The 14,648-nt window shown below is 39.0% G+C and overlaps 1 long non-coding RNA gene across 1 annotated transcript in view; it reads left to right on the top strand.

The window, feature by feature from the left end:
* The window catches only part of LOC133081601 (uncharacterized), a 96,920-nt gene extending 82,272 nt beyond the window's left edge, over positions 1-14,648 (top strand). Inside the window, exon 3 of the long non-coding RNA XR_009698869.1 lies at positions 14,585-14,648. This is a non-coding gene — a long non-coding RNA (uncharacterized LOC133081601). The remainder of the gene's footprint in view (positions 1-14,584) is intronic.

Genomic DNA, 14,648 nt, shown 5'->3' on the forward strand with positions numbered 1-14,648 from the left:
TCTTTTCCAACATTATTTTGGCTATTCAGGGTCTCGTGAGATTCCATATGAATTTTAGAATGAGTTTTCCTGTTTCTACCAAAAGTCATTGGGATTTTGATAATTATGTTAAATCTTTAGATCTCTTTGGGTCATATTGTCATCTTAACAATATTAAGTGTTCCAATCCATAAACACAGAATGTCTTTCCATTCATTTATGTCTTCCTCAGTTTATTTTTATTTATTTATTTATTTATTTTTGTATGTTTATTTTTATTTATTTTTCTTATTAGTCATCCATTTTATACACATCAGTGTATACATGTCAATCCCAATCTCCCAATTCATCACACCACAACCCCCACCCGCCTGCCGCTTTCCCCCCCTGGTGTTTTTTCTCTACTTCGGTGTCTCAATTTCTGTTCTGCAAATCGGTTCATGTGTACCATTTTCTAGGTTCCACATATGTGCATTAATATATGATATTTGTTTTTCTATTTCTGACTTACTTCAGTCTCTATGACAGTCTCAAGATGCATCCACATCTCTACAAATGACCCAATTTCATTCCTTTTTATGGCTGAGTAATATTCCATTGTATATAGGTACCACATCTTCTTTATCCATTCCTCCGTTGATGGGCATTTAGGTTGCTTCCATGACCTGACTATTGTCAATAGTGCTGCAGTGAACATTGGGGTGCATGTGTCTTTTTGAATTATGGTTTTCTCTGGGTATATGCCCAGTAGTGGGATTGCTGGGTCATATGGTCATTCCATTTTTAGTTCTTTAAGGAACCTCCATACTGTTCTCCATAGTGGCTGTATCAATTTACATTCCCACCAACAGTGCAAGAGGGTCCCCTTTTCTCCACACCCTCTCCAGCATTTGTTGTTTGTAGATTTTCTGATAATGCCCATTCTAACTGGTATGAGGTGATACCTCATTGTAGTTTTGATTTGTATTTCTCTAATAATTAGTGACGTTGAGTAGCTTTTCATGTGCTTCTTGGCCATCTGTATGTCTTCTTTGAAGAAATGACTATTTAGGTCTTCCGCCCATTTTTTGGATTTGGTTGTTTGTTTTTTTAACATTGAGCTGCATGAGCTGTTTGTATATTTTGGAGATTAATCCTTTGTCCGATGATTCATTTGCAAATATTTTCTCCCATTCTGAAGGTTGTCTTTTGGTCTTGTTTATGGTTTCCTTTGCTGTGCAAAAGCTTTTAAGTTTCATTAGGTCCCATTTGTTTATTTTTGTTTTTATTTCCATTACTCTAGGAGGTGGATCAAAAAAGATCTTGCTGTGATTTACGTCAAAGAGTGTTCTTCGTGTGTTTTCCTCTAAGAGTTTTATAGTGTCCAGTCTTACATTTAGGTCTCTAATCCATTTTGAGTATATTTTTATGTATGGTGTTAGGGAGTGTTCTAATTTCATTCTTTTAAATGTAGCTGTCCAGTTTTCCCAGCACCACTTATTGAAGAGACTGTCTTTTCTCCATTGTATATCCTTACCTCCTTTGTCATAGACTGGTTGACCATAGGTGCGTGGGTTTATCTCTGGGCTTTGTCCTGTTCCATTGATCTATATTTCTGTTTTTGTGCCAGTACCATATTGTCTTGATTACTGTAGCTTTGTAGTATAGTCTGAAGTCAGGGAGTCTGATTCCTCCAGCTCCATTTTTTTTCCCTCAAGACTGCTTTGGCTATTCGGGGTCTTTTGTGTCTCCATACAAATTTTAAGAGTTTTTTGTTCTAGTTCTGTAAAAAATGCCATTGGTAATTTGATAGGGATTGCATTGAATCTGTAGATTGCTTTGGGTAGTATAGTCATTTTCACAGTATTGATTCTTCCAATCCAAGAACATGGTATATCTCTCCATCTGTTTGTGTCATCTTTGATTTCTTTCATCAGTGTCTTATAGTTTTCTGCATACAGGTCTCTTGTGTCCCTAAGTAAGTTTATTCCTAGATATTTTATTCTTTTTGTTGCAGTGGTAAATGGGAGTGTTTCCTTAATTTCTCTTTCAGATTTTTCATCATTAGTGTATAGGAATGCAAGAGATTTCTGTGCATTAATTTTGTATCCTGCAACGCTACCAAATTCATTGATTAGCTCTAGTAGTTTTCTGGTGGCATCTTTAGGATTCTCTGAGTATAGTGTCGTGTCATCTGCAAAGAGTGACAGTGTTACTTCTTCTTTTCCAACTTGTGTTCCTTTTATTTCTTTTGCTGCTCTGATTGCTGTGGCTAGAACTTCCAAAACTATGTTGAATAATAGTGGTGAGAGTGGACATCCTTGTCTTGTTCCTGATCTTAGAGGAAATGCTTTCAGTTTTTCACCATTGAGAAAGATGTTTGCTGTGGGTTTGTCGTATATGGCCTTTATTATGTTGAGGTAGGTTCCCTCTATGCCCACTTTCTGGAGAGTTTTTTTTATCATAAATGGGTGTTGAATTTTGTCAAAAGCTTTTTCTGCATCTATTGAGATGATCATATGGTGTTTCTCCTTCAGTTTGTTAAAATGGTGTATCACATTGATTGATTTGCATATATTGAAGAATCCTTGCATTCCTGAGATAAATCCCACTTGATCATGGTGTATGATCCTTTTAATGTGTTGTTGGATTCTGTCTGCTAGTATTTTGTTGAGAATTTTTGCATCTATATTCATCAGTGATATTGGTCTGTAATTTTCTTTTTTTGTAGTATCTTTGTCTGCTTTTGGTATCAGGGTGATGGTGGCCTCATAGAATGAGTTTGGGAGTGTTCCTTCCTCTGCAATTTTTTGGAAGAATTTGAGAATGATGGGTTTTAGCTCCTCTCTAAATGTTTGATAGAATTCACCTGTGAAGCCATCTGGTCCTGGACTTCTGTTTGTTGGAAGATTTTTAATCACAGTTTCAATTTCATTACTTGTGATTGGTCTGTTCATATTTTCTATTTCTTCCTGGTTCAGTCTTGGAAGGTTATACCTTTCTAAGAATTTGTCCATTTCTTCCAGGTTGTCCATTTTATTGGCATAGAGTTGCTTGTAGTAGTCTCTTAGGATGCTTTGTATTTCTGCCATGTCTGTTGTAACTTTTCATTTTTCATTTCTAATTTTATTGATTTGAGTCCTCTCCCTCTTTTTCTTGATGAGTCTGGCTAATGGTTTATCAATTTTGTTTGTCTTCTCAAAGAACCAGCTTTTAGTTTTATTGATCTTTGCTATTGTTTGCTTTGTTTCTATTTCATTTATTTCTGCTCTGATCTTTATGATTTCTTTCCTTCTGCTAACTTTGGGTTTTGTTTGTTCTTCTTTCTCTGGTTACTTTAGGTGTAACGTTAGATTGGTTTTTTTGGAATTTTTTTTGTTTCTTGAGGTAGTCTTGTATAGCTATAAACTTCACTCTTAGAACAGCTTTTGTTGCATCCCATAGGTTTTGGATTGTCGTGTTTTCATTGTCATTTGTCTCTAGGTATTTTTTGATTTCCTCTTTGATTTCTTCAGTGATCTCTTGGTTATTTAGTAACGTATTGTTTAGCCTCCATGTGTTTGTGTTTTTTATGTTTTTTCCCTATAATTGATTTCTAATCTCATAGTGTTGTGGTCAGAAAAGATGCTTGATATGATTTCAATTTTCTTAAATTTACTGAGGCTTGATTTGTGACCCAAGATGTGATCTATCCTGGAGAATGTTCCATGTGCACTTGAGAAGAAAGTGTAATCTGCTGTTTTTGGATGGAATGTCCTATAAATATCAATTAAATCTATCTGCTCTATTGTGTCATTTAAAGGTTCTGTTTCCTTATTTATTTTCATTTTGGATGATCTGTCCATTGGTGTAAGTGAGGTGTTAAAGTCCACCACTATTATTGTGTTATTGTCGATTTCCTCTTTTAGAGCTGTTAACAGTTGCCTTATGTATTGAGCTGCTCCTATGTTGGGTGCATATATTTTTATAATTGTTATATCTTCTTCTTGGATTGATCCCCTGATCATTATGTAGTGTCCTTCCTTGTCTCTTGTAACATTCTTTATTTTAAAGTCTGTTTTATCTGATACGAGTATTGCTATTCCAGCTTTCTTTTGATTTCCATTTGCATGGAATATCTTTTTCCATCCCCTCACTTTCAGTCTTTATGTGTCCCTAGGTCTTAAGTGGGTCTCTTGTAGACAGCATATATATGGGTCTTGTTTCTGTATCCGTTCAGCAAGCCTTTGTCTTTTGGTTGGAGCATTTAATCCATTCACGTTTAAGGTAATTATCGATATGTATGTTCCTATTACCATTTTCTTAATTGTTTTGGGTTTGTTTTTGTAGATCCTTTTCTTCTCTTGTGTTTCCCTCTTAGAGAAGTTCCTTTAGCATTTGTTGTAGAGCTGGTTTGGTGGTGCTGAATTCTCTTAGCTTTTGCTTGTCTGTAAAGCTTTTGATTTCTCCATCAAATCTGAATGAGATCCTTGCTGGGTAGATTAATCTTGGTTGTAGGTTCTTCCCTTTCATCACTTTAAATATATCGTGCCACTCCCTTCTGGCTTGTAGAGTTTCTGCTGAGAAATCAGCTGTTAACCTTATGGGAGTTCCCTTGTATGTTATTTGTCGTTTTTCCCTTCTTGCTTTTAATAATTTTTCTTTGTCTTTAATTTTTGTCAGTTTGATTACTATGTGTCTTGGCGTGTTTCTCCTTGGGTTTCTCCTGCCTGGGACTCTCTGCGCTTCCTGGACTTGGGTGGCTATTTCCTTTCCCATTTTAGGGAATTTTTTGACTATAATCTCTTCAAATATTTTCTCTGGTCCTTTCTCTCCTCTTCTCCTTCTGGGACCCCTATAATGTGAATGTTGTTGCATTTAATGTTGTCCCAGAGGTCTCTTAGGCTGTCTTCATTTCTTTTTATTCGTTTTTCTTTATTCTGCTCCGCAGCAGTGAATTCCACCATTCTGTCTTCCAGGTCACTTATCCGTTCTTCTGCCTCAGTTATTCTGCTATTGATTCCTTCTAGTGTATTTTTCATTTCAGTTATTGTATTGTTCATCTCTGTTTGTTTGTTCTTTAATTCTTCTAGGTCTTTGTTGAACATTTTTTGCATCTTCTTGGTCTTTGCCTCCATTCTTTTTCCAAGGTCCCGGATCATCTTCACTATCATTATTCTGAATTCTTTTTCTGGAAAGTTGCCTATCTCCACTTCATTTAGTTGTTTTTCTGGGGTTTTATCTTGTTACTCCATCTGGTACATAGCCCTCTGCCTTTTCATCTTGTCTATCTTTCTGTGAATGTGGTTTTTGTTCCACAGGCTGCAGAATTGTAGTTCTTCTTGTTTTTTTTTTTTTTTTTTTTTTTGTTCTTCTTGTTTCTGCTGTCTGCCCTCTTGTGGATGAAGCTCTCTAAGAGGCTTGTGGAAGTTTCCTGATGGGAGGGACTGGTGGTGGGTAGAGCTGGCTGGTGCTCTGGTGGGCAGAGCTCAGTAAAACTTTAATCTGCTTGTCTGCTGATGGGTGGGACTGGATTCCCTCCCTGTTGGTTGTTTGGCCTGATGCGACCCAAAACTGGAGCCTACCTGGGCTCTTTGGTGGGGCTAATGGCGGACTCGGGGAGGGCTCACGCCAAGGAGTACTTCCCAGAACTTCTGCTGCCAGTGTCCTTGTCCCTTGGTGAGCCACAGCTTCCCCCCGCCTCTGCAGGAGACTGTCCAACACTAGCAGGTAGGTCTGGTTCAGTCTCCTATGGAGTCACTGCTCTTTCCCCTGGGTCCTGGTGCGCACACTACTTTGTAAGTGCCCTCCAAGAGTGGAGTCTCTGTTTCCCCCAGTCCTACTGAAGTCCTGCAATCAAATCCCGCTAGCCTTCAAATTCTGATTCTCTAGGAATTCCTCCTCCCGTTGCTAGACCCCCAGGTTGGGAAGCCTGATGTGTGGCTCAGAACCTTCACTCCAGTGGGTGGACTTCTGTGGTATAAGTGTTCTCCAGTCTGTGAGTCACCCACCCAGCAGTTATGGGATTTGATTTTATTGTGATAGCGCCCCTCCTACCATCTCATTGTGGCTTCGCCTTTGTCTTTGCATGTGGGGTATCTTTTTTGGTGAGTTCCACTGTCTTCCTGTTTATGATTGTTCAGCAGTTAGTTGTGATTCCAGTGTTCTCGAAAGAGGGAGTGAGAGCATGTCCTTCTGCTCCGCCATCTTGAACCAATCTCCTTCCTCAGTTTCCTTCAGCAATATTTTGTACTTTTCAGTAAATAAGTCTTCAGTTTCCTAGATTAAATTTATTCCCAAGTATTTCATTCTCTGTTGTTTTTTTTGTTTGTTTGTTTGTTTTCTTTGGCTGCGTTGGGTCTTTCTTGCTGCATGCAGGCTTTCTCTAGTTGCAGTGAGCGGGGGCTACTCTTCGTTGCAGTGCGCGGGCTTCTCAATGTGGTGGCTTCTCTTGTTGCAGACCACAGGCCCTAGAGTGAGCAAGCTTCAGCAGTTGCAGTGCATAGGCTCTGTAGTTGCGGCTCACAGGCTCTAGAACTCAGGCTCAGTAGTTGTGGTGCACAGGCTTAGTTGCTCTGCGGCAGGTGGGATTGTCTCAGACCAGGGATTGAACCTGTGTCCCTGCCATTGGCAGGCAGATTCTTAACCAGTACGCCACCAGGGAAGTCCTGTTTCATTCTTTTTGATGCTACTGTAAATGGAATTGTTTTCCTAGTTTACTTTTTGAATTATTTGTTGTTGGTGTATAGAAACACAACTAATTATTGTTCATTGATTTTGTATTTTGCAACTTTACTGAACTTATTTATTAGCTATTATGCTTTTATTCATGGTATATTTAAGATTTTTTACATATAAGATTATGTCACTTGAAAAGAGAATTTTACTTCTTTCTTTACAATTTGCATGCCTTTTATCTTCTTGCCTTACTGCTGTGTCTAGAACTTCCAACTATATGTTGAATACAAGTGGCAAAAGTTGGCATATTTGTCTTGTTCCCAGTCTTAAGGGAAATGTTTTCAGCTTTTCACTGTTAAGTATAATGTTAGCTGTCATTTTTTCCATATATAACCTTTCTCATGTTGAAGAAGTTTTTTTCTTCTATTCCTAGTTTTCGTTTTTTTGGTTTTTTTTTTAAATTATGAAATGGTGCTGAATTTCATCAAATGTTTTTCTCAATCTACTGAGATTACCATGTGATTTTTTTTTCTTTAACCTGTATTACATTGATTGAATTTTTTTTTAATTATTTATTTACTTTTGGCTGTGTTGGGTCTTCGTTTCTGTGCGAGGGCTTTCTCTAGTTGTGGCGAGCAGGGGCCACCCTTCATCGCGGTGCACGGGCCTCTCACTTTCGCGGCCTCTCTTGTTGCGGAGCACAGGCTCCAGACGCGCAGGCTCAGTAGTTGTGGCTCACGGGCCCAGTTGCTCCGCGGCATGTGGGATCTTCCCAGACCAGGGCTCGAACCCGCGTCCCCTGCATTGGCAGGCAGACTCTCAACCACTGCGCCACCAGGGAAGCCCCACATTGAATTTTGTACAGTGAACCATCCTTGCATTCTAGGAATAAATACTAATTGGTCATGCTGTATAATCCTTTTAGTATGCTACTGAATTCTTTTTGATAGTACTTGGTTAATGATCTTTGAATCAGTATTCTTAAAGGGATATTGGTCTGTAGTTTTATTTTCTTATAGTATCTTTGGTTGGCTTTATCAGGGTAATGTTATCTTCATAGAATGAGTTAGGAAGTGTTCCCTCCTCTCCAGGTTTTTAGAAGAATTTGAAAAGAATTGGTGTTAATTCTCCTTTAAATATTTAGTAGAATTCACCATTGAATCCCTCTGTTCTGAGACTTTTATTTGTTGTGAGGTTTTCATTACTGATTCATTCTTTTTTACTATTCAGTAGTTATTGGTCTATTCAGATTTTTCTGTTCTTTATGGTTCAGCTGTGGTAGTTGTGTTCCTCAGAATTTGTCCATTTAATCTAGATTATCCAATTTGTTTGTGTAAAATGGTTTACAGGGTTTTTTTAAATAATTCTTTTTATTCTGTAAAATCAGTATTGATATTCCCACTCTCATTTATGATTTTAGTAATTTGAGTCTTCTCTCTCTTTTTCTTACTCAGTCTAGCTAAAGTTTAGTTAATTTTGTTGATCTTTTGAAAGAATTACTTTTTACTTTCATTGTTTTTCTCTGTTGTTTTTCTATTCTTCATTTTATTTACCATCCCACTAATATTTATTGTTTCTTTCCTTATGCTACTTTGGGGTTTAGTTTGCTCTTCTTTTTCTAGTTCCTTAAAATGTAAGGTTAATTACTGATTTGAGATCTTTCTTCAGTTGTGTTTACAGCTAGAAATTTCCATCTTAGCACTGCTTTCACTGCATTCCATAAGTTTTTGTATATTTTGTTTTCTTTTTCATTTGTCTCCAGGTACTTTCCAGCTTCTCTTGTAATTTCTTTTTGTCTAATTGATTTTTTTTAAGAGTAAGTTGTTTAATTTCCACTTATTAGTGCATTTTCCAGTTTTCCTTTGGTTACTGATTTTTTGTTTCACTTAATTGTGATCAGAAAAGATATTTTATATGATTTCAACCTTTTAAGATGTCAGTTTTGTGGCCTAATATATTGTGTGTCCTAGGGAATGTTCCATGTATACTTGAGAAAAATATATATTCTGCTGCTGTTGGGTGGAGTGATCTGTATATGTCCAAAATAATAAAAACACTCAAAATTCAGAATTGTATCTCTATTTTCCTCTTGGGGACTCTCCTCTGCCCCCTCTTTATGCTAAATTCTTACTTCGTGGTTGTTCTGAGCTATATTAAACATTTAGGAAATATCTAAACCTAATTCAATACTAGAATATATTTGCCATTGCCAAACTAATAACCTGAGATTTGTGCTGTACAATTTCATGATATCCTGTGGGACCACTTCATAGCAGACATACATTTTCACTGAGAATTTTCATCAGTGCTGAGTCAATTTGTGTCTGATGTGCTGCTTATTTCGTAGCAGCAGGATTCTAAAGATTCTTACCTGCAGCACCTGAGTGTCATCAATGATAACAAGTTTTCAGAGAAGCTAGAAATGAGAATACTCTCTCCCATGATGCTGTTTAATATCCTGAGGGAAGAATGAGCCTCAACTTGAGGTGCAATTCAAGAGACAACAAGGATTTTCCAGCTTAGTAGCTAGAATGGAAAGCTTGATTTTCCCAGATCAGGAGCTGTCATCACTGGGTGAACCATGGCATGATGTTTCCAAAGTGCATCAATGATGTGGTTAGCAGTGCCCTGGCATTTGAGGGAGGAGAGGATTAAATGGCAAAAGGTCATATCATGACCCTCTGACTTGCAGAAGCAAATATGATTCATACTTCATATTATAAAGTTGAGTTCACTAAATTATATGTCATTAAATCCAGGTTCAGTTTACTGCAGCCTTTGTAAACAGAGGAACTATGATCTTCCTATCAACAACCAATGCCTAACAGACAAAGTATCATGATGAAGAATAGATTGTCCAGATGGCTCTATTTATGTTCTTTCTGGTGACTTCTTATTGTTGTACTTTTGATTCATACTTAGAAATACCAACCACATTTATTTTTCCAAGAACACAGCTGTTCTTTTCAGGTAACCAATATTTTTTTCAGCCTTAATACAGTCAAGCTACTGTTATTTGACTTAGACTGATGTGCAAAAGGTTCCAGAAGGATGAAAACTAATAGACATACAAAGGGCTTGAAACATGTAGGGGAATTCACATATTTCAAATCAGTCAGAACTTTGCAGCTGTCTGATCTTGGCAAATTCTTCAGCTTTGCTGAATTTTCAGTCCTCTTTTTAAAAATTCCAGTTGTAAAATGCACCACATCTAAGTGCTATAAATTTTAAATTAAGATAAATAAAAAGTATATAACACTGTCTCAAAAAATATACATTTAATATTCACTCAGGAAATTTGTTTAAAATTGCAATTCCATGTTCTTACCCTGTTATAGGTTGAATGTTTGTATCTGCACAAATTCACAAAGATGGGGTCTTTGAGAGGTAATTAGGTTTAGATTACATCATGAAGGTGGGATCCTCATCACGGAATTAGTGCCCTTATAAGAAAAGGACAAGAGATATTCATAGTTATTCTACATGCCAAGGAAAGGCCATGTGAGCACATAGTGCAAGAAGGCAGCTGTCTAAAAGCTAGGAAGTGGGTTCTCACCAAACACCAACTCGGCCAAGACCTTGATCCCCTGGACTTGGCAGCTTCCAGAACTATGAAAAATAATCTTCTGTTGTTTAAGCCAACCAGACTTCAGTATGTTGTTATAGCTGACTAAAACACCCCCACCCTCGGTATGTCTGGAACATGGCCCAGAAATCAGCATTTAACAAGATCCCTGGGAAACTTTAGTCTTATAACAATTAGGACATGTCACTTAATGTAGATAAACATAAATAACAATGATAATTTTTTAATTATAGAAAAAACAAATGAGCAGATATTATTTCAGTAGCTTGAAAAAACGTAAGAACAGTTGCACAAGTCTAAATTACTGTGACTACCGCTGGACTTGCTCATGTGCCTTTTCTTCATAATCGATTGGAGCTTCACAAAAAAGCCCAAAATGTATAAATTGTGCTTTTCTAGAAATAGACTCTGTGCTAAGATTCTCTTGAAGAATCCAAATTATTTAGGATGAGCCATGTAAAATCACCTATATTTGAATCATTTTCACTTGGCAAATGGCAATTTTTTTTCTTTAATTTTTTTTAACATCTTTATTGGAATATAATTGCTTTACAATGGTGTGTTAGTTTCTGCTTTATAACAAAGTGAATCAGCTATACATATACATATATCCCCATATCTCCTCCCTCTTGCATCTCCTTCCCACCCTCCCTATCCCACCCCTCTAGGTGGTCACAAAGCACCGACTGATCTCCCTGTGCTATGCGGCTACTTCCTACTAGCTATCTATTTTACATTTGGTAGTGTATATATGTCCATGACACTCTCTCACTTCGTCCCAGCTTACCCTTCCCCCTCCCTGTGTCCTCAAGTCCATTCTCTACGTCTGCGTCTTTATTCCTGTCCTGCCCCTAGGTTCTTCAGAACCTTTTTTTTTTTAGATCCATATATATGTGTTAGCATACAGTATTTATTTATTCCCTTTCATCACTTTAAATATGTCCTGCCACTCCCTTCTGGCTTGCAGAATTTCTGCTGAAAGATCAGCTGTTAACCTTATGGGGATTCCCTTGTATGTTATTTGTTGTTTTTCCCTTGCTGCTTTTTAATATTTTTTCTTGGTATTTAATTTTTGATAGTTTGATTAATATGTATCTTGGCATGTTTCTCCTTGGATTTATCCTGTATGGGACTCTCTGCGCTTCCTGGACTTGATTGACTATTTCCTTTCCCATATTAGGGAAGTTTTCAACTATAATCTCTTCAAATATTTTCTCAGTCCCTTTCTTTTTCTCTTCTTCTTCTGGACCCCTATAATTCGAATGTTGGTGAGTTTAATGTTGCCCCAGAAGTCTCTGAGACTCTCCTCAATTCTTTTCATTCTTTTTTTCTTTATTCTGCTCTGCAGCAGTTATTTCCACTATTTTATCTTCCAGGTCACTTATCCATTTTCTGCCTCAGTTATTCTGCTATTGATTCTTCTAGAGAATTTTTAATTTCATTTATTGTGTTGTTCATCATTGTTTGTTTCCTCTTTAGTTCTTCTAGGTCCTTGTTAAACATTTCTTGTATTTTCTCCATTCTATTTCCAAGATTTTGGATCATCGTTACTATCATTACTCTGAATTCTTTCTCAGGTAGACTTTCTATTTCCTCTTCATTTATTTGGTCTGGTGGGTTTTTACCTTGCTCCTTCATCTGCTGTGTGTTTCTCTGTCTTCTCATTTTGCTTAACTTACTGTGTTTGGGGTCTCCTTTTCACAGGCTGCAGGTTCGTCGTTCCCGTTGTTTTTGGTGTCTGCCCCCAGTGGCTAAGGTTGCTTCAGTGGGTTGTGTAGGCTTCCTGGTGGAGGGGACTAGTCCCTATGTTCTGGTGGATGAGGCTTGATCTTGTCTTTCTGGTGGGCAGGATTGCGTACGGTGGTGTGTTTTGGGGTGTCTGTGACCTTTTTATGATTTTAGGCATCCTCTCTGCTAATGGGTGGGTTGTGTTCCTGTCTTGCCAGTTGTTTGGCATAGGGTGTCCAGCACTGTAGCTTGCTGGTTGTTGAGTGGAGTTGTATCTTGGTGTTGAGATGGAGATCTCTGGGAGAGCTTTCACCGTTTGATATTATGTGGAGCTGGGAGTTCTCTGGTGGACCAATGTCCTGAACTTGGCTCTCCCACCTCAGAGGCACTGGCCTGACACCCGGTCAGAGCACCAAGACCCTGTCAGCCACACGTCTCAGAAGAAAAGGGAGAAAAAAAGAAAGAAAGGAAAAAGATAAATAAAAGAAATACAGTTTTTAAAATAAAATTTTTTAAAAAATTATTAAAAATAAAAAAATTAAAATGTAATAAAAAAAAGGAAAAAGAAAGAAAGAAAAGAGCAACCAAACCAAAAAACAAATCCATCAGTGATAACAAGCGCTAAAAAGTATATTAAGAAAAAAACAAAAAAACAAAAAAAAAAGGACAGACAGACCCTAGGACAAATGGTAAAAGCAAAGCTATACAGACAATATCACACAAAGAAGCATACACATACACACTCACAAAAAGAGAAAAAGGAAAAAATATATATATATATCTATACATTAAAAAAAAAGGAAGAGAGCAACCAAATCAATAAACAAATCTACCAATGACAATAAACTCTAAATACTAAACTATGATAAACATAAAACCAGAAACCTGTCAGTCACATACAGCCAACCCCAAGTCTACAGTTGCTCTCAAAGTCCACCTCCTCAATTTGGGATGATTCGTTGTCTATTCAGGTATTCCACAGATGCAGGGTATATCGAGTTGATTGTGGAGATTTAATCTGCAGCTTCTGAGGCTGCTGGGAGAAATTTCCCTTTTTCTTCTTTGTTCGCACAGCTCCTGGGGTTCAGCTTTGGATTTGGACCCGCCTCTGCATGTAGGTCGCCTGAGGGCGTCTGTTCTTAGCTCACAAAGGACGGGGTTAAAGGAGCAGCTGCTTCGGGGGCTCTGGCTCACTCAGGCCGGGGAGAGGGAGGGGTACGGAGGAGGCGGCGCGAGCCTGCGGCGGCAGAGGCCGGCATGACGTTGCAACAGCCTGAGGCGCGCTGTGTGTTCTCCTGGGTAAGTTGTCCCTGGATCACGGGAGCCTGGCAGTGGCGGGCTGCACAGGCTCCCGGGAGGGGAGGTGTGGAGAGTGACCTGTGCTCGCACACAGGCTTCTTGGTGGCGGCAGCAGCAGCCTTAGCGTCTCATGCCCGTCTCTGGGGTCGGCGCTGATAGCCGCGGCTCACGCCCGTCTCTGGAGCTCGTTTAAGCGGCGCTCTGAATCCCCTCTCCTCGCGCACCAGGAAACAAAGAGGCAAGAAAAAGTCTCTTGCCTCTTCGGCAGCTCCAGAGTTTTTCCCGGACTCCCTCCCGGCTAGCTGTGGCGCACTAGCCCCCTTCAGGCTGTGTTCACGCTGCCAAACCCAGTCCTCTCCCTGGGATCTGACCGAAGCCCGAGCCTCAGCTCCCAGCCCCCGCCCGCCCCGGCGGGTGAGCAGACAAGCCTCTCGGGCTGGTGAGTGCTGGTCGGCACCGCTCCTCCGTGCGGGAGTCTCTCTGCTTTGCCCTCCGCACCCCTGTGGCTGCGCTCTCCTCCGTGGCTCCGAAGCTTCCCCCCTCTGCCACCCGCAGTCTCCGCCCGCGAAGGGGCTTCCTAGTGTGTGGAAACCTTTCCTCCTTCACAGCTCCCTCCCAGAGGTGCAGGTCCCGTCCCTATTCTTTTGTCTGTTTTTTTCTTTTTTCTTTTGCCCTACCCAGGTACGTGGGGAATTTCTTGCCTTTTTGGGAGGTCTGGGGTCTTCTGCCAGCGTTCAGTAGGTGTTCTGTAGGAGTTGTTCCACATGTAGATGTATTTCTGATGTATTTGTGGGGAGGAAGGTGATCTCCTTGTCTTACTCCTCCGCCATCTTGAAGGTCTCCCCAGCAATTTCTTATGGTTGAATCCAATAGCTTTTCATGTGTCTTTGAAGCTTTTAAAATATTTCCAACTCTACTAGTCTCCAAGATTCTTCAGAATACTGACTGTTTAAAAAAGTATCAAAATGGACTATGCTAGAAATGTGAGATCCCAAGTTGGAAAACAATGAATTAAAATAATTTGTAGGCCTGTGTGTGTTGGGGGTATGAATCATTTAATAACATAGGGTGCTTTTAAAATAAATTTTCAAAATGCCACTTGGACAGTCTTATTGCTTTGAGTCATGTGATGCTCAAACATTACTTAAACAGGTGCATTTTTATAGTTAGAAAAGGAGTAAGAATCAATTGAAAACAACTCTCTAAATGGCAGTTTTCAACCTAGGCAATGGTTAGTCAGCCATGGATTCCCTTCTACCTCTGTAAAATATGACATAGTTCTCATCTATTCCTTTTCCTTTTCTCACATGCAACCGGATTCCTTAAGATAGTTTCTTCCCTTTTTTTCCTACACAGGTGCAGGAAAACAATCTATTCCTCTATGAGTGCCACATCTCAGCCATTTTACTTTGAACGTCTG

The sequence above is a fragment of the Eubalaena glacialis genome, chromosome X (genome assembly GCF_028564815.1).
Source record: "Eubalaena glacialis isolate mEubGla1 chromosome X, mEubGla1.1.hap2.+ XY, whole genome shotgun sequence".
In the NCBI taxonomy this organism is placed as follows: domain Eukaryota; kingdom Metazoa; phylum Chordata; class Mammalia; order Artiodactyla; family Balaenidae; genus Eubalaena; species Eubalaena glacialis.